The sequence below is a fragment of the Schistocerca piceifrons genome, chromosome 5 (genome assembly GCF_021461385.2).
Source record: "Schistocerca piceifrons isolate TAMUIC-IGC-003096 chromosome 5, iqSchPice1.1, whole genome shotgun sequence".
Taxonomy (NCBI): domain Eukaryota; kingdom Metazoa; phylum Arthropoda; class Insecta; order Orthoptera; family Acrididae; genus Schistocerca; species Schistocerca piceifrons.
The window spans coordinates 10,629,110-10,650,403 of record NC_060142.1 but is presented as its reverse complement, the minus strand read 5'-3'; the positions used below and the strand labels follow the sequence as shown (position 1 = coordinate 10,650,403).

Here is a 21,294-nt window from a genome sequence, read left to right as displayed (position 1 = left end):
TCAAAGTGGGATTCATCACTGAAGACAGTTCTACTTCACTCAATGAGATTCCACGCCAAATGCACTCAACACCACTGCAAACAGGTTTTTGATTATAGATGGCAGTGCTAGTTGGTGCAACGGGTGCCGTGAGCACAGCCCTCTTCCTGTGACACCGATTAACTGTTGCTGCGGGCACTGAAGCACCAGTTGCACATCAGGTTGTTGATAATGACAAATGTGGGGCTCAGAGTGCTCCTTTGACGATTGATCAGTCCTCACGTTCTCCCACATGTCTAGATCGACAGGGCCCTTTTTGACGCTTTGTTTGGCCATGGTTCATCATCATCAGACAATGGCATTGCACCTATTAAAATGTCAAGTCATTTGCCAACTGCTTGTATCAGCTTGTTTGAGCCCAATTACGCATGTTGTCTCAACTGCTGAGATCTACTTATATTGTTTACACGCCTCTCTGTGAGGTACAGTTACTGTCCAACTGAGTAAACGGAATGAAATTCGCAAGAGCTTTATGCCGTGGAATCAACATGTCCCCCATTTACTTTCTTTGCCAGCTGTGTGGTGAAATTGTGCTGCAGTGTCACACTTTCATTCATCGGCTCCCAAAGACCAATTTTCATAGCCCCTCTGCATAACTTTAGTTCTTGTATTATTTTACTTATTAGTCCAGCAACACGTTATTGCATCCTATGTATATGAATGTCATGTAGTTAAATAATTTTTATTTATTGTTTTAACTTCACATTTTGATGTGTCTTTGTTATATTGTTAAGCATATTGTACTGTCATTTAACTTTTATCTAACGACATCATAAATTTCTTCTTTCTTAAAAGTCCTTACATTGTTTTGCAGAGAAAGTACCACAGTGTATTTATTCATCAATGTGAATTGCCTGTAGTTTAATACACATGGCAAGTTTAACACTTATATTCATTGAACTGACGCATGTACTACCGTAGGCAATCTTTGTACGTCTATATACAGTCCGTGTGCTCACTTTGTTGTGCCTACTATTTTTGTCACGGTGGTGCAGTATACTGGTATGTGTTACATACTTTTTATAATTTCTGTATGTTGTTTCACAGCTCACGTCTGATTACGCATTTTTGAAACGCGCACATCTAATACAGAACTATGCGATTGAGACCTTTTTTGTAATTGCAATTTGTGTCAAATATTAATCGTCACCTACCACTACTGTGAAAGAATTAGTAGATCGAGTAATGGCTATTCATTTCACATTGTTTGCAGTGGCTCATTGGCCATTCTGATGTGGTAACTACCGTGTTTACACGAGTATAAGATGACATCCCCCTACTTTTTTAAGAGGCATCTTTAAAGAAATTTTTTGTAATATATTCTGACTAATCAAAATCACGAACTGTTCTATTGGCAAAGTATCTGCCAAAAAGTTAACATTATGCCTGTTTTAAACTTGTACCATTTATTTATTGTCTACATTGTGATAATATTATGAAAAATAAAAGGAACAAAAAGGAATGGTTTACATTAATTTTTGGACCATTTTCTTTTCTACCTTTTCAGCTTCCTGTTGTAACAATTAGTCACTTTAGTATGATTTATTTCCTTTGTTAGACATTTCATTCTCAATTAAGTTTTGTTCTTGTTTCAACTGAATGTCACCAGCGTGTTCTAAACTGATTAAAAGCTGGTAATGTCCTTACCCAGTACTTTAATACATGAACAGTGACTGCATTGTCATTTGCAGTCCCCTTAGTAAGTCATTAGTCTGTCATAATCAAAGAAAATACTGGTCTCAGTTTTGAATCGACTAATGTTTTTTTGAAGGACATTTCCGTTTCTGAATGTTACCTTTACTTAAATAGCAGCATTAATGTTTGATACAGTGCCTGCATATTTATGAGAAGGTTTATTGCAAACCTGTTTGTGTACAACATAAGTTTATAAGATGATAGAATTTAATGTGATTTCTTCCTGTGTTCCACAAAACTGTCAAATATTAATCCGAGCAATAGACTGTTGTAGTGGCTAGATAATGTGTCTTGCGTATCTCTCACACTAGCACTACGTCAGTCACTGTCGCACGATAGTTAGAGCGACCTTGACGCTGTACCGGGTGCTGTGGCATATCGAGAAGTTTCGAGCCTGTCGGCACACAAGTATTGTTTGCCAATCCCAGGCCTTCCAAATTCTTCAAAATAAATTTGTTCGTGACGTCAAAAGGTAAAGCTTCATCTCTAAGTGTAAGACAAACCCTTTAACTCTAAGACAACCCATATATGCTCTACTACACAGTGTAAAAGTGTTGACTTTGGCAGCATTAGTTTAATCTGTGAATATAAGATGATCCTGTATTTTTTTGAATGATGAATTTTGGAAAAAAAACTAATTTTATAATTGTATGAATATAATAGAGGGAAACATTCCACGTTGGAAAAATATATCTAAAAAGAAAGATGATGAAACTTACCAAACAAAAGCGCTGGCAGGTCGATAGACACACAAACAAACACAAACATACACACAAAATTCTAGCTTTCGCAACCAATGGTTGCCTCGTCAGGAAAGAGGGAAGGAGAAGGAAAGACAAAAGGATATGGGTTTTAAGGGAGAGGGTAAGGAGTCATTCCAATCCCGGGAGCGGAAAGACTTACCTTAGGGGGAAAAAAGGACAGGTATACACTCGCACACACACACATATCCATCCACACATACACAGACACAAGCAGACATTTGTAAAGGCCCTTGCACCTTACCCTCTCTACTTCTCACTTGTGGATGTATTTCACTTTTAGTTGGTCAGGTATTTGTAGTTTATACTTCCTACCTTGTATCCGCTGGCAAATGTCTGCTTGTGTCTGTGTATGTGTGGATGGATATGTGTGTGTGTGCGAGTGTATACCTGTCCTTTTTTCCCCCTAAGGTAAGTCTTTCCGCTCCCGGGATTGGAATGACTCCTTACCCTCTCCCTTAAAACCCATATCCTTTAGTCTTTCCTTCTCCTTCCCTCTTTCCTGACGAGGCAACCATTGGTTGCGAAAGCTAGAATTTTGTGTGTATGTTTGTGTTTGTTTGTGTGTCTATCGACCTGCCAGCGCTTTTGTTTGGTAAGTTTCATCATCTTTCTTTTTAGATATAATTTTATAATTGGGTAAATAAAATCTTAATTAATGGTGAATTTATTGTTACGGGACATTTGTTAATTGAAACTTTTTCCCCAACCTTTTCTAATAATACATAAGTCTATACTGCACTGTATTTAATTTCTTTTTAAACAGAATCCCCTAGGGTGAGGTGAAATTTTAAATGTTTAATCTTTTTGCTTGTTTTCTTATGGTCATTTAACAGTGTTGAATTTTACATGTTTGCAAGGAGACAAAAATTTACAACTTCTTAAATAAAACCTTTCCCAGACTAAGTCTAATTTTTTGGGTCCTTGCACCTTACCCTCTCTACTTCTCACTTGTGGATGTATTTCACTTTTAGTTGGTCAGGTATTTGTAGTTTATACTTCCTACCTTGTATCCGCTGGCAACTTTGTAGACATTTGCACCAGAACTCAAAACTTCATTCAGAAGCCTAGAGATAAGTGCATAGACTATGCAAAAATTATTTCTACTTCTAGTATTTGGGGCAGTGAATTTACTCTTACTATTGGCCACAGGGACCAGTAAGGAGTATGCATATTTGTACATAAGTTTGGGAACACAAGCAGAAGAGAGTGACTTTTTCCAAAGTACCTGTTCATCCTCTAATATACATATTATATAAGTAATCTGGAAGTAATTCCCATCAATGTCACCAAAGATAACTGATGATTAACATGATTGTGATAAAAGCTTAACATCAAACTGGCTTGCGATCCCATCCAACACATTATTGTGTCAGAGAGGAGCTTTCTGTGTGGATATAAAATTGATGTGAAATACAAAGTTGTTTTAGAGATCTGTTATGAAATGTCTGCAGTTCCATCCCTTTTGCAGAAAGCGAATGCAAGAAGTTTGTAATATTTATACGTATGAAGATAACAAGCCTAATGAATGTAGCCTACTTGATTAAAGTCTGAATCCCAGTGGCACTGTGTTTTAATGGACACAATCCATATATCAGGATGAAATAACTTCACTCTTTTACATTGTCTGCTGTCCAGCATGGTGGAGGAGAATCTTATTCATGCAACTGGCAACACACAAAATCCACAGGAAAGATAAATCTGTCATTAGCTCAGTGTCACTGTGAACACAAAAAAAAGAATACTAGTCACGATGGTGGTAGTGGTTGTATCCTCCATCCTCCAGGTCTCACTTTTACAAGGATGTTGAACACGCTGTGATGCTAGATTGAAGAACAAACAAAAACAAAGAAAAGTTACAGTCAGTTACATATTCTTCTAGTCTAAGAAGGATGAGGCAGGCAATCAGCTGTGGCCTTACAGTGGGAACTATCCCAGCATTTACATGAAGTATTTAAAGACAACACAGATAACCTAAATCATGATGTCCTGATGAGTAATTGCAGCCTCTATCCTGAATTTGTGGGCAGTCTGTTTAAAAGGGCACTACTTCATCTAGTTTACTCTGATATATAATACAGTTTTGTTTGTATATTCTTTAGAAGAAGATATATAACAATGCCCAAAAAAAATCTAGCATCCTCACTACCGATCACTGTAAAACACCAGGTTGCATGCTTGCGCCAAGTATAACGCTCACACTTTGCTTGACACTAACTAGTGTTACCCTCTGAGAGGATTTTTAGTTTTAACCATGTGTTTGTCTAATGGATAATTGACATCGGACTATAATTTTGTGTATATGGCAGTTAATAGAAAGACTTAACAGGCTTTACTTTGGAGATGATAAAAGTAGTGAAGTTCATGTGAATGAAACAAAAAATGGTTGCCAGCCTAATTAGGCATAATAATTTGATGTATTGTATCCATAGAATATAAATATGATTTTGCAAAAATGACTGTCATTAATTCTCTCTTTGAATAATGCACAGGATACTCACAACTACAGGGCAAACTAAGATGTGGATAGCAGTAGTTATTATTTGCATAAATTATTAATCATATGAAGACAAATGGCTCTGAACACACAATAATAATAGTTACTATAGTAATCATTAATCAACTCTGCACTGAGATGTTACCACAGTACACACTGGACTGTAGTTGGGCATGAAAAGAGTTCTGATTTAGCCAACAAATACATACCACAAATGAACTTAAATTATACTACACATACACTTATTATGCTCCCATTTTTAGAACTCACAGATTTCTCTTAAAAGCAACTAAAATCCCAATTATCTTTTAATTGGAGAAAAGATTACTATGGGAACCCACAAACTGTTACTTTCTCTACAGGCTAACTCTGTAATTATTTTATAAACAAATTGTAATTCACTAATATTAATACCTAATCCCACTTGAAATAGTTTATATTTTTTATCCTGTTTAGCAATTTACTCAATCACTAAGCTTAATTAACTGCATAAAATAGTTCATGGTAATAATAAATGCAAATTAACGTTTCATATAAGTTAACATTATGTGCCTTTTTCATCACCTGTGAAGCAGGTATTATTACATTAACACTTACACACTCTGGCACTGATCTTTCGCACATTCTCATTTTAGAGCCAGTGCATAATACCAAAAGCACCAACCGACAGCCGAATCCACGTCCAAGGCAAATTTTCAATATATATATTAGCTTCCAAATGCCTCACTTGGCACCCTCGATGTTAACCATATGACGGCTAGCCACTGACTGCGTACCATTCTCATCCAGTAGCCACCCAGATCGACCTTCGAAACCACCTTTTGTCATGCGCCAAGCCACTTCCATTTTGGAGGGGGTTCCGTACATCTTTTATACTACACAATACAAATCCCCTTAGCATGAACCAGCACTCAAAGTACAATTTCTCTTTTATGAACAGACGTATATTATAAAATTCCATTATTTTTAAATATCCTTTAGTTTTTTCAATACAAATAATATGAACTAAAACTTTCTCTCTTACAATTCAGTGACCTTCATTGGTAAAAAACCACCACTTCATAGTCACATACATACAGTTTCATAGTATAACCTTCTTACAATCAATATTGGTGTTAAACATGCCCCATGTTTCATTGAGGTCTCCTGACAGGGATACATCAATGAAACATCAGTAACACCTGTGCGGTGTCAAGGAGTCAAAAAAAAGGCAATCCAACCAGAGTTGGGTATAAAAAAAAGTCACAAAATACACTAAAATACGATAATTTTACGCACATCATTATCAAAACAAGACATAAGCATTCTTATTCAATCCTATAGACCTTTGACAATTCACTCTCATTTTAGGAGACAATAAGTTAATCAAGGCTTTCTGCATTATGAAGAAAATTGCATAGTATTAATGAAAAATGTAGGTATACATACACAAGTATGTACATAACAATGTGACAAGAAATTTTACACTTCATACATCCTATAGGTTATAGCATGGTTTTAAAATTATTAAGCTAGAAATTTTTCAATGCTGCTTCTAATAGAGGGTGTATACAGCCTGGGACATTCGGGAAAAACCCGGGAATTTTTTCATTCGGGAAAAATCCAGGAATTTTTTCATTCAGGGAAAAACCCGGGAAGTTTTAGAATTCCGGGATTTTTCATAGTTTTAGATTTCAGTTAAAGTTTTGTAAGTTTGACATGTAAGATCTGATATGCTGGCAAAGAACTTTAGCCCACTACTGCTTAGTTGTATAGAAAATGGGTAATTTACACAATGCACAGACCAGTTTGCAGACACCGAAAAGTGTCAAAGGCTTTAGGTCGAAGATTATGCAGCATGTCCATAACAACTAATGTGCATTCGATGTGCATGACATCACAATTGTTTACATCTCTAATAGAGCACTAGAAAATATTACGAATAGTGGCTTGAGAAGCATTACTTTCAAGGTAAATTTCCACGCAAATTGATTTATGTTACATGTGAGAATGTGCAGTGAATTTCTTAAATCACAGGGCGTTATAACTCTCATTCAAAACATAACACTTTAAGGATCAGCCATTTGTAAAATTTCGGGCCAAGAAGTTAAGTCATTTTTTACTGGCACGTTTGTATTTGATATGACTTAATGTGTAACACACGCCTAAAGAAGACCGATCTTCAAGTTAGTTTTCATATTTAATGTTGTTATTTCATAGATAAAAAATTATGCAATCGATGGCAAAAAGTATAATTGACCTTCAAAAAACTGCATAATGTGTTACTGAGCAATGTCATACGTCTCTTCATGCCAGAACACTTCGACTTTTCTATAGTGTAGAAAAGACGAAGTGTTCCGGCATGCAGAGCAATACCAGTTCGCTTCTTTTCTACTTTTTTTGCCAGTGAATTGCCTTGTCATCTGTGAACAGCTCTAACATTCGCTACTACTTCTTCCTAAGTAATCCTATAAATGGAGAACAGAAGGCAGCACCAGTCAAGCGACAGGTAGCGGGACGTCCGTACCTTGCTCTCGTACAAAAGTAGTCCACTTTTAGAGCGAAAACCTGTGTCAAGCGGAGCTACTATATTCCCCGCTCTAAAATTTGCTTTCAGTAAGGACAGTTGTGTCTTTTACCTCTTAGATTCCTCAATTTTTCTGATTTTATTATTGTTTTTATTTAAATAAAAAAGCTTGCAGTTTAATCATTGTTAAAGACCTTTAATTAATTTCTTTCGTTTTAGAATAATAAGAGATTTTTTTCTATAAAATATGTTGTGCATTTTTACAGTCTTTCCTTTCCGGATTTTCGCGTTGCTAAATTTCACATCTGATCTTTATTTTAATACTTAATTTCTTAAATTAGGTTTATTTTTGAATGAACTTATTCTTGACGGTGAACCCAATCTTGACGTGGTCCACACCCAAAAGATTGGATTCTTTGTACAAATTAACTGACGGCGAGATCTTCATCGGCTGGACAAATCGTGTCATCGTTGTCTCCATTATCTCTGTCAAAGCAGAGTGGAGGAACGGTGCTAGTGGCCAATCGGATTGGAAATCCTTTAGGAAGGGTGTCAAGTCTCCAGCAAGAGTCTTGGAAAAAAGCAATTTTTGGACCGAGTAGGTTGTCCTTGAGGTGATCCTCCATTACTCTGTAGCTAGCACAAATTTGGTTTATTTTTTTCCTTCCATCTTTGCAACAAATATTCGCAGAAACGGAAGCATTACTAGAGCTCGCTCAGCAGCTTACACATTCTCCAGCCATCGGATCGCGCAAAACTTTAAGGGCAACAGTTCCGATTCCGTTGTCAAAATATACAGAGCTCTTCTGGCAGGGACATCCTTAAAAATATTGTACAAGGCACGTAAAAAGTGAATTATCATCCACTGTTTTTCCTGAATTGCGGACTTGAAGGCGCCGTGAACAACGTGAAGCCCACAAGTTCCAATTTCCAATAAAACGGTGTCTATTCATTCAATTTGTTTCAAAAAATTTTTAAGTTCCCTTATGAACACAAAGTTGACGTTAGGGCCGTCCATCGATACGTGTAAAAGTTTTTTTCATTGCTTCGCCTGGAATTTTTTTCTTGAAGGACTCGAGTAGCTTAGCTGCCTTCGAACTGCCTAGAAAAGCCGATGCGTAATAACGGATGCACACTAGATTTTTTTAAGTGTCCCAATAATGCACTAAAATGTCCATCTGGATTTTTTTGCACACCTTGTTCAAGGATTCGTCAAAAGAAACAACAATCCGTGATGTGTTTATGAGGTCTCTCTCTCTCTCTCTCTCTCTCTCTCTCTCTCTCTCGGCCGCTATTGGTTACTTGCTGTCGTCTCCCATCCATGATATCTATATAAGTTATGAACTCTGCCGGTTACGAACGACTTGGCCTCCAAGTTACTTTACAGCTGAGGCACTCTACTGTATGTAAGATTTCCGAAGTGCTTTAGGACTTGGTAGACCTTCTGTTCTACATATACCTATTCTAATCTAAGGCCTAGATTCTTTACCAGCGTACATGTTGATTTACTTGTAGAGGAATGATTTACCCGCTTAATTTTAAAATATGGTTTTACTTGACATCCAGTATATTGATAATGTCGCTTTTTATGTATCCCTCCGTACCTAGAAACGTAATAAATGCCGTTCAGCTGTTATTGTTGTCTTCATGTTATGTTTTCTTGCTGTTCTTTGACGTACTTGCGAGCCCCCTCTCCATATTTTTCTGCTAATAAAGTCCACAGTAAAGGAAACAGTAATTCAGCTTTTACATGCCTTGTAAAACCTATTTAAGGATTTCCATTCCAGAGTAGCTCTGTATATTTGGACCATGGGATCGGAATGGTTGTCCTTGAAATTTAGGGTGATCCGATGGCTGGAGAACTTAGACCTTGCGGAGTGCGCTCTAGTAACTGCTTCTGTATCTGCGAATGTTTGTTGCAAAGCACAAAAACCTGAAACGTGCTAGCTATACGGTAGTCTATGATCATCTGAAGAACATGCTACTCGGCTCAATAAACTCGTATTTCAAGACTCTTGCTCCAGACTTTTCTTGTTTAATTATTGACCAACTTACATAACGTTTTTGTTTACTAGATATCTGCCACCTAGTATTTTCCTGTAATACTGTCTCGGCGTTTTTTCTTTTTCTTTTTTTTTTTTTTCTCTTTACATATACCAAGTTATATTTTTTGGCATTGGATGTATAAACAGCAATTGTTTTATTTCTATTTAATCACGGTAACAGCGGCTGTTTTATTTCTATTTAATCACGGTAACAGCGGCTGTTTTATTTCTATTTAATCACGGTAACAGCGGCTGTTTTACTATGGTGTTTCACGGTATTGGGATTTTGAGCTGGCATGTAACGATGTTAGCTGCTGAAAGCGATGGCTCGTCTTTCATGTGATCGATTGCTGTCTTGGTCATATCAACTCGCCTCGCCTCACCTCACCATCTGAACTCGCAGCGATCTCTCTTCCCTCTTCATCCAGTCACTGGATTGCTTTGTATTGACCAGCTGACGCTGTGGTGACTGCTCCTGTTCTGTCCCATCCTTCATTTCCACTCCAGTCCCAGTCAGGCAGAACGAAGAATACTCGCAAAGATCTCTAGACCTTGCTGTGAGTGGCTCTGAGCACTATGGGACTTAACTTGTAAGGTCATCAGTACTCTAAAACTTAGAATACTTAAATCTAACTAACCTAAGGACATCACACACATCCATGCCCAAGGCAGAATTCGAACCCGCAACCATAGCGTAGCGCGATTCCAGACTGTAAGCGCCTATAACTGCTCGGCCACCCCGGCCGGCTGCTGTGAGTGTTCGCAGCCTTACGTCAGTGGGTGTTCAAATGTTGTACAGTAAATTTGGGGTTTCAAATAAAAACAATGTAAAAGTTGTTGCATCACTCTTCAACAAAACATGACACCGACATCACTTTGTAAAGATTCTCCTAAATCGCTGCAGCCATGATCACGAAATAAAAACTAAATAAATTGTGGTATTGGAAAACGGCTTATGGAAAGGTTAGTGGTTTTATACTTTCAAGCACTTTAAGAAACGAAATCCAGCAAAAAACACCGCATTTTGGAAAGATCTACGATTCGCATCAGCATTTGAACTGCATGTTTGCGTAATACGAAAGTAGGTGTATGAAATACATCAAATACAGAAGCTAAGTTTCTGAAGCATTCTTAGGTTCCTGCCTAACTATGCCCTCCGAGAAAAAACACAGCAAAACATTGTTAATGCCCAATATTATATGTGAAAGTTCAGCTTTTCGTGAAGATATAGTGTACTTACATACCTTTAACCGATTAACCTTTCGTCTTTGTGTGGTCGCGCTACTTAACAATGATGCTGCTAGTGGTTGATTACATAACATCTCACATGCTCTGAACGAGGCCCACGAGAAAGACAGGCCGCGGCACGTACGTCACGAAGAACGACCTGAGCTCACTCGTTCCCTTAACTCAGCAGGCAAAATGCGTTTCTAAATCTGTTAACTCGCAACTGGGCGCGTGCATACTAACGAGAATTGCATCTTGTACCGGAATCCGTTATTATGAAGTCTTACTGATTACTGTTTGTACAACGAAATTTCAAATCAATTCTCGATAGAAATGGTATAACCGCTCGTTTATAGCATTTAGTCTCTTCTTCGTAACAGTTCTCCTTTCAATGAAGATGTGGTACATTACGCAACTGATAATCATTTTGGCGTGATTTTAATTGCCAAATTAGGGCCTGTTATAGGCCTGTGGACTTCTTATCATTGTAGGACTAATAACAGTGGATTCCAATAGACGATGCAATTCTCATTCGTACATACACATCTAGTTACGAGTTAACCGGTGTAGAAACGCACTTTGCTGAACTGAGTGAGCTTGGCCCACCTTCGTAATGTGCGCGCCGCGGCCTGTCTTTCTCGTAGGCCTCGTGCTCTGAATAACTGCCGTCAATCATTAGCGAGATCACGTGACATGAGCTATGACTGGCTGGGCTGACAAAAGTGCATCGCTCAACACAATCTCTATTTTAGAGCTTCGGAAGCTACCGTGCTGTAATTTGTGGAATTTGTGTATATACTTTCGCAATACGAAAGTAAATTCTGTGCATTTTGTCTCGCATCAAACATCTTTCCAAACTCATTGTTTTTCCTGGATTTCATTTCCTAAAGTGCTGGGATGTCCTCCGCTGGTATAAGACCTTTACGATTCAAAGGACTGATAGGTTTTACAGCTCCGAGGGAAAGTATACTGTTGCTTAACACTGATGTGTATTCACCCGCTTTATACTCAATTTCATCCGGGAGAAATTGTGTTTTTAACCGGGAAATCCAGGAAAAATCTGGGAATTTTTTTTTTCTTGTCCACGTAGACACCCTGTAATATTTCTTTTCTCACTTCCCTTACTTGACACAGACAGTCCATTTTAGAAAAACAATAGTAAAAACACACATAATATTAATTAAGACAATAACCAAATAATTTTACTGCCTGTAATAGCATTTGGCAGTCCGTGTTTGCAAAATTTTCAACACTGTGTATTCATTATAAGGTACAAGGAGGGATGTTCGACACCAATTTACAAAACAATATTTTAAATTGTTTTCATTCGTGAAAACATAATGAAATATTTTTTAATATGATAAGTTTACTTATATATGTGAAATAAAAACTCCATTAACGATTGACAGTGACGTATTAAATGATAGGAAATTTTTTCCATACAATGTAGCCAACTGGCGAACTTCCCTCCCAGGGAGGGAATTTCGCCTGAAATCAAATTTTGTTTACTTTAAATTCTGCTGTTTATAAAATTCACTTGAAAATTCTACAGAACATAAAAATATAATTTTAGATAATTTTTGTGACATTCGTGCACTTTAATCTGTATCACAGTTCAAGTCATTACAAACCGTACACAAGCCACACTTAGCCACAGACTGATTGTCACAGTCCATGGAACCAGTTCTGGCAACTTACACACTGGTACCTCTCCACTCGCCTTGCTCTTGGATCGTAGTAATCTTCTGCACATTAACGTTTCTTGGGATTCAGTGTTACTCCACTGCACTTAGGCAGCAGCTCTTTGTTTTTGCTGTGTCTACTTTTTCTTTGAACAGGTTCCGATGTACTTGCTTGTTCGTTCCCACTACTATGTGTGTTCATCATGGAGTTATTTCCATCTTCGTTGGAAGAGAAGAGCTTCCGAGTGATCAGAACTGCTGACAAATTCATCGAATTTGTTATCCTTTTCCTCTGGAGTTGACATCAGGTCATGAAAAGGAAACACTGCGAATGTCTTTGCTCTCCAGGTCATTTTGAGTTGTGCTTGCAGAACCCTGTTTGAGAGGAACTGGATTATCTGAGACAGTGATTGGTGCAAAAGCTTCCTTTGGCATGGCTTCCGGATTAAAAGGGTGAATCCCGGTTGCCTTAAAACTGGAAATGGTGTTGCTTGGGGCTGCCGTCTTCAACCAAGCCTCTGTAAATATTGTTGGAAAATAGATCTCCCGCACAGGGCGTCCAGGGTATCGTCATCTAAAGTTGTCTGCAGCTTTGTTCCAATACTCTTTGAGTGCTCGGAATAAACTTTTATCCAGGGGTTGCAGCTCATGAGAGCAATGAGCATGCAGATAGACAATTTCGATGTTGGATATTTCCGCTATATTCAAGACTGCTTCGTCCAAATGGCTTTAGTGTCCATCCAGAATGAGTAGTGCTTTTCCTGCCAGTCTGTGGCGCTTAAAATGTTCCATGAATCTGCAGAATGAATCTACAGTGATGTACCCTTTAAGTGTCATTTCAAATATCGAGCCTGGTGGCAACCCATCGCCCCAAATATCCTTCCTGTTCTTTCCCTAGTATAGAATCATGGGGGGGGGGGGGGGGGATGAAATTTGTTCCAGTGGCATTGACACAAACCAAGACTGTTACAGTTTCTCCCTTTTCCCCGAGTGTTGCCATGTGAACACACTTTGAACCTTTCAAAGCTAAAATGTTCTCCTGTGGATTAAGAGTGAGTAGCAATCCTGTTTCATCCACATTGTAGATCAGCTGTGGGGTAGATGAAAGATTCATGGCATCATAAACTTTTCCCAGAAGATTATAAAACTGGGATACTCTTTCAGCGTTAAAATGCATCAATCTTCCGTAACTCAAACTTTCTCCTTTTCTGAAAACTATTTCAGGGTGGCGTGCGCGAAATCCTTGAAACCAAAATTTCCTTGCTCGGTCATTTCTAAACATGTTTGGGATATTTCTCTTTGCACAATATTCAGATACCATCGTCTGTAGTTTTTCTTTTGTAATCCCAAATCCCACAGACAGGAGTCTGATGATGCGGGTAACAAGTTCATTTTCTTGATCCACTGAAAGGGTTGGTGGCCTGCCAAACACCTTTTGGTGATTTGCTACCAGCACGTTTTTCGTGGCCTTCAAGAGTTTTCCTCGGAATCCCATACAATTTAGCGGCAGTATACACAGATTGTCCATTGCGAACAACTGTAACAGAACTTTTTAAATCCTCTTCGTTCCATTTACCGTACAGACCCTTAGATTGTCTAACCATATTGCCTGGAAAGTCAACAGAGAACGCCAATTTAGCTTATTTCAAACAGGGTAACAGAATATGAAATGTGCATCAACTTCTAATTTGCCCCAAAATTATTGTCAACATTAAAATCGATGAATATTAATAAACATTAATTAAGTGGTCAATTAAATGAATAATTCTCAAAATGTTACATGAGGTAGCTCTTCTAAAGTCACTCTTTTATTGTTCACGAGTCTACTCTAATAAATGTCGATGTATGGCGTCAGACGAGAACGGGAGGGAAATTCGCCACACTAATGGCGAAATTCCCTCCAGAAGCACGCCTTATTATGCAATAATATATCACAGCATTGTTAAGTAATTTAAAATTAATTCTTTGCCGTTTCACTCGCAGCACATATTTATACGCTTTAGCAGTCAAAATAGTAATTTATTTATACTTAAGTAGCGAAAAAGGATCTCAAATGGTGGAGATGGGAAAAATGTCCCGTCTCAGTGTCAGTCTTCTCACGTAATTTGTTTTACTACTGATTGTGAGGACAATACGTAATTTTCTGTGCTACCACCAGATGGCAACATAGAACGGGCATGCTTTGAATCAGTTTTTCTCATGTTCGCCAACAGATCGTAGTGAGTGCTAACAGATCTGTTGCAGTAGAAAGGCAAATATGGTGGACTTCCCTCCCTGGCGAACATCCCCCCCTCTACCCTACATTAGACATTTGTCTGCCCACTTTGGATTTTATTGCAGTTCATTTCTGACCAATTTATATATAAAACATTCAAAGGGATCTCAGTATCAAATACTGCCTATCGCTGAAGTATGGCAGTCCATGATGAACATTTTACCATGATTACACATACTTTCTTGCCCCAGTTTGGCAAGTCTTTTATGCTGCCCACTTTGTATTCAAGGCAGTCGTTATTTTCGTCATCACCACCACCACCACCACCACCACCACCACCACCACCACCACCACCATTACCACTGGTCTGCCCACTGCCCACTTTTGGCATTCCATCTGATCATACTGCAATATTCCATTATTTCCATTCTTAGACAACTCATAGCTTTGAGTTTACATATAATGTACATCTCATTGTTTTATATCAAATCTGAAACTTACAGACATGCATCAGTAGTCTGATAATAGAAAAGTTTTTTCCAACATGACAACACTTGAGTAATACATCAAGAACAAGAGCAAATATATTAAAATACATAGGCTCTTTCTCACTTTTGCCCCCTTATTATTCACTTCTGTGGACATACAGTTTTAAATCTACAGTATTGCGAACACCTAATGGTTTCTCATGAGATAATAGGCATTAGTGTGTGGAGTTCCCTGTACTTCAAAGGGACCGTTATAGATATATTTGAATTTAGAAATTTCCTGGTTAATTTCACTGGATTTTTCATAAATATTTACTAGAACAAAATCACCAGTTTTGAATTTAGTCACTTTAAGGCCCTTATTGTGCCTTTTAGGTCTGATTTCCGCTTTTTCTTTCATTCATTTTCTGACCCAAGTCTCTTTTTCTCTTTCATATCTAGTTCAACATCGAGTGGAAAATGTAAGGTTTCTTCAGTCACACTTTTGTTCTTGTGATTAAGTAGGATTTCCTCAGGTGTAAATCCTTTAGTTTCTTGATGGGGGGGTATTCATCACATATCCGTAATAAACATGCCCTCATGCCTTATGATTGTGGTGGCAGTAAGTTCGACACAACCTACCTAATTCACGCATATACCGTTCTACTGGATTACTTGCCGGATGGTAGGCTGAAATATATTTTACTTGGATGCCATTCTGTTCCATTCCTTCCTTCCATGTTTTTGAGAAAAACTGAGGCCCTTTATTGGATAGTACTGCTTTTGGCTTTCCAATCATATTAAAATACTCAGTCATTCTATTAAAACTGCTTTTGTTAGCCTTGGTTGGTGCGGTCTGTAACTTTTGCCCTTTGTCAAATATCACATGATTTGATTCTATCTGTTATTTTCTTTCTAGCACAGGTGTTTATTACTACCACATCAGAGAGTTTTCCAATACACTTCTTGGGACCACAGTGTCCTAAAGCGAAGTGGAAATAATCAATTACTTCTGTTTCAAATTGAGATGGCCAATATACTTTCCACTCCTCTCTATTTGCGTCTCTCCTTTTGTATAAAATACCTTTAAAGAGCTTATAAAATTTACAAAGTTGAGGATATTTGGTGTTACTGAAATGTACTTTAACTGATTTCCAAACTTCATCTTCATTTTGATAGTACAGCATATTTTTGCAAATTTGTTCAATCTTCTTTTTACCCTGAACTTCTTTGATGTATCTGGTATGAAAAGTACCATCTTCATTATTTTCCTCTGATACACTGTCCATACCTTCCAGTAGCCTGGATAAAGCCTCTGCTACGTGATTGTCACTTCCTTTAACATATAAGATTTCATAGTCAAACTTCTGGAGGTACAGTGCCCAATGGCTTAATCTGCCAGTAAACAATCGACAGTCTTAAGAAAGGTCAGTGCTTTATGATATGGATGTATAATAGTTTTATGCCCCCACAAATAGTTTTGAAATTTTTTCAAACCCATAATAGTAAGAGCTTCCTTCTCTGAGATGGTGTAATTCCTTTCATATTTAGTCAGGGTTCGACTAGTGAAACCTATGGTCCGGTGTTTTGGTTCCACTGATTCCATGTCCTCTCGGAAAATTTCTATACCAATCCCATGTGCACTGCTATCAGTACTCACATGGAATGGTTCACTCAAAATCAGGTGATACAAAATATTTTTTCCTTATTAATTCATTCTTCAGCTCCTCGGAATCCTTTTGGCATTCTTGTTTCCAAATGAATGCACTATTTTTCTTTAACAGTCCATTTAAATGAGCGCTATTAATGGCAGTTGTGGGGAAGGCAGATAGTCGCCTTCGGTTCATTGGTAGAATTTTGGGAAGATGTGGTTCATCTGTAAAGGAGACCGCTTATAAAACACTAATGCGACCTATTCTTGAGTACTGCTCGAGCGTTTGGGACCCTATCAGGTCCGATTGAGGGAGGACATAGAAGCAATTCAGAGGCGGGCTGCTATATTTGTTACTGGTAGGTTTGATCATCATGTGAGTGTTACGGAAATGCTTCAGGAACTCGGGTGGGAGTCTCTAGAGGAAAGGAGGCATTCTTTTCATGAATTGCTACCGAGGAAATTTAGGGAACCAGCATTTGAGGCTGACTGCTGTACAATTTTACTGCCACCAACTTACATTTCATGGAAAGACCACAAAGATAAGATAAGAGAGATTAGGGCTCGTACAGAGGCATATAGGCAATCATTTTTCCCTCGTTCTGTTTGGGAGTGGAACAGGGAGAGAAGATGCTAGTTGTGGTTCGAGGTACCCTCCGCCACACACCGTATGGTGGATTGCGGAGTATGTACGTAGATGTAGATGAAACGCTTGCTGCTGCGCAAATTTGCGATAAAATCCACAAAGATTCAGAAACACTTCCAAATTCTTTCCGTTCATAGGTGGCGGACATTTTTCGATAGTGTTTAACTGCTCTGGGTCCTTTCCAATCCCAGACGTGGTTATAATATGTCCCAAAAACTTTATTTCTTTCAATTTCAATGTCATTCCACCTGCTTGAAGAGCAGAAAGGGTTTTGTTCAACAACTCACAATGTTCCCTCCGATTCTCAGTGGCAATCAATAAGTCATCCACATAGATTTTTAATCCAGCACTGAGTTCTCTTCCTAGTACAGAATCTAAAGCTCTGATGAAAACAGAAACAGAAGTATTGCAACCAAAAGGAACAACTTTAAACTGGTAACATTTTCCTGCAAATAAAAATGCGGTATATTTTCTGCATTCTTTATGTAGTGGGATTTGTCAATATCCTCCAATGAGGTTTAAGCTAGTCAAATATTTTACATTGTGGAACTTTTGTAACATGTCGTCTAAGTTTTCCGTTGATCTACTTCCCTTTTGACTACTTTATTCAGAGTTCGTGCATCGATTACAACCTGCACGCCTCCATCCTTTTTTTTTACAATAATTAGTGGGCTATTATATTCACTATTGGTCCTTTCTATACCCCACCCCCCCCCCCCCATTCGACCATTTTATCTATTTCTGCCTGTACTACTGCTCTCTTAGCTAGTGGTACTGGGTAAGGTCTCGTGAAAAATGGTTAGTGTTCTACTGCATCTATACGGTATTCAAAATTTTTTTACCATCCCTGATTTATCTGAGATCACATCCTAATTAACAGTTACAAAGCTTTTTACTGTCCCTGGTTTATCTGAGAACTCATCTTATGTAAGTTCTGGTATCTCATCAATAATTTATTTAAAAGTTTCTGTTTTTGTATCATCAATTATCAAGTTCCTCATGTAAATTTCATATAGATTTGACAAACCATCATTTACCGGGTCTAATTCTAATACCAGTGACTCAACATTTGTGTCCAGTAAAGTTTCGTTTTCCACAAACTTAATTGGCAAAATGCCAGATTCACTATTAATTTTGACAATTCTGTTGCCACAATTGATGAATACTTTCTCTTTGTCTAACCAATCAATATCCAAAATCATTTCATTACTCAACTCAGGTACGACCAAGAAGTCATGTTCAAATTTCTGTCCATTAATTTAAAAATCTACCTATACTTGTCTCCGAATGAGCTTATTGGACTTGCCAGTTGCTCCTACAATTTTCATCCTATCACTGACATAACCAATACAGATTTATTTGAGATGTATTCTAAGAAGGATTTTGAAATAGCACTAATTTTGGAGGCAGTATCTAAAAGTACCTGTAATTTAATATCGTAAATTTTGACTGGAATAATGGTTTGTTTAATTGTTCCACTTTCTGTATTTTCCTGTTCCTCCGATAACAAATCTTGTTTGACCATCAGATCGCTCCAGGAATGTTTATTTACTGACAGCTCATGTATATCCATGGGCTTTTTTGGTTTTTTGATCTCTATTTCCTTGACAATTCTCATTAACTTTTGCCCCCTTTCAGTTTTGAAAGTTCAAAGTCTTTCACTCCTGTAATCAGAACTTGCCCCAGTACCGTATCATCAGGAGGCTCTTCCTTTTTCAGTTGGGTATCTACCACCAGATTTTGCTTTAAAAAACTTAATTTAGCCTTTCATATTTATTTTTGGTTATGCTTGTTTCTCTCTCTTCTATTTCTGTGTGTTCTTCACCTGAACTGCCACTCATTTCACACTCTTTATCTGATTCTAGCATGAATGCTACCCTAAAGACAACAAGCCAACTCATCTTTCGATCCTTCATTATTTTAATTCTTTTCGATTTTTTGGTCATCTCCTAAAATTCCCACTTTATTTTCAGTTAAAGGCACTTCCACAATATCACTTCGGATGATGTCAGCTTTCACATCATACTTAGTATAACCGTCATGAACTTTAGTGGTTCGCATGTAATCGTCGGAATCTACATCTTCATCACTATCGCCAACAATTTCTTGTACAAGATTTTTGTCAGTCAGGATCACATCCACACTATTGAGGATTTCATCCTCCCCCCTGTTTCTATTCATACTGGCCATTTTCCTATTTTCTGCGCCAATCTCCCTAACCCTAGCAGCTTGCGTGCTTCGCACAGCGTCGTCTTTATTCTCATTAACCTCTTCTTTTAAATTTGCTGCATGCGCACCTTGCACGGCGTTTCCTATTTTCACCTGATTTTCATCTACGGACAACGTCCTTACTCCAACATTTCCTCCGTTTATTATATTTCTGGCAGTACAACCTTCCTCAAAATTTCCCCTCTCATACTGCTTTATACTATTAATTACATTATCACTCTCCTTTTCGATCCCTGATGACTCGCTTTTGTACAGCTTCTCTACCTTTCCACCTGACTAACAGATACGATCCTCTATTAGTTTCGGTGATATTTTGCACCGAAATTATTTTACTACGTCATCTCTTCTTACTACTGTAGCTACTGCAGTCTCACGGTGGCCAGCTGATCGCTCCTTCAAAGTTCAATGCATTCTGTGGCCTAGTTCGCTTGCTGTCGCTTTTTCACCCGTGTGTGACTCATACGTGTCAGCACCTGTCGTTCTGCTTGTACTACCTAGTGCCGCGTCACTATCATTTGCTCTTGTTTTAAACCCAGATAACCCTGACGTCCTTCTTGAAGGACGACCTCACTCACTGTTGAAACTATTTATTTTTGTGAATAATGCATTGTTGCAACGGACTGTGATGCATTGTTATATGAAGTAGGCAGAGTCAGTTATGCGCTGTGACAGTCAGTGTGACACTGTCATTCATAGTGAGTGAGAAACTGTGTCTTGAAAATAGGGCCGATTTTACCATGGACGAACTGTCTGACCTTGTCGTCGATGGGTATGTATATTATCTTTTGTAATGCGTCAATAGTTCTGAAACTTGTCATATAATATCTTAAAGAATTAACCTACACTATTTATGGGTTCATATTGCGATTGAAAGTTTTCGTCAGTTGTAATTCCATAATGTTTTTAACCGTCCTTCCAGAAGAACGTCAGGGTAATATGTTGTCATTTTGTATTCACAGAAAACGATGTACATTGATGGAACTTTTGGACATGTTAGAATCAAAAGATGAGGAAATACCTAATACTGGTGTGAATGTAACATTACACCGTCCTCTAAATTCAACTGATGACGTAACAGATAAAGATTCGGCTGCTGAAGAAAATCCAAGTGTAGATAAATTACCACCAAGTCAACTCAATGCTACTGCGCTTTGTGATTTGGCCATTTCTACCAATGGTAATGCTGTGAATGCAACAAGGAAACAATCCTTTACCTCTGATGTTGTTCCAGGACCCTCCAGGCGTACAAAAACAGCAACAATAACAACAACAACCACAAACAAACCAGCAAGGCTGTCGAAGAATAAAGTTCTAAACCTCAAGAAATATAACTGGAAAAGTGGTGAAATAGTTAATCCAACACTTGTATGGCCTCTAATGTTCACAGTTGCAATGAAGAAAGGGCAAACACCGCTTGAATATTTCCAACAGTTTTTTGATAACAAAGTGCTTCATATGATGGTCACTTACACAAATCAGTACGCAGCCAAGAGAAATAGATTAGGTGATTGTTCAGAAGATGAGATGTTGGTGTTTACTGCAATACTTCTGCTAAGTGGATAAGTAACAGTGACATGCAGAGAGATGTACTGGCAATCAGATAAAGACAGTCACGACCACATCGTAACAAATGC

The 21,294-nt window shown here is 38.0% G+C and overlaps 1 protein-coding gene across 5 annotated transcripts in view; it reads left to right on the top strand.

Annotated features, from left to right (window-relative positions):
* Window positions 1-21,294, top strand: part of LOC124798126 (ankyrin repeat domain-containing protein 1-like) — a 113,921-nt gene that overhangs the window by 74,803 nt on the left and 17,824 nt on the right. For 3 of the 5 annotated variants that reach the window (XR_007016920.1, XR_007016921.1, XR_007016917.1), the window contains one exon: window positions 2,046-2,206. The exons of the other annotated variants lie outside the window; for them this stretch is intronic. The gene's annotated coding sequence lies outside the window, so the exon portion shown is untranslated. The remainder of the gene's footprint in view (window positions 1-2,045; window positions 2,207-21,294) is intronic. 5 annotated transcript variants of the gene reach the window in all.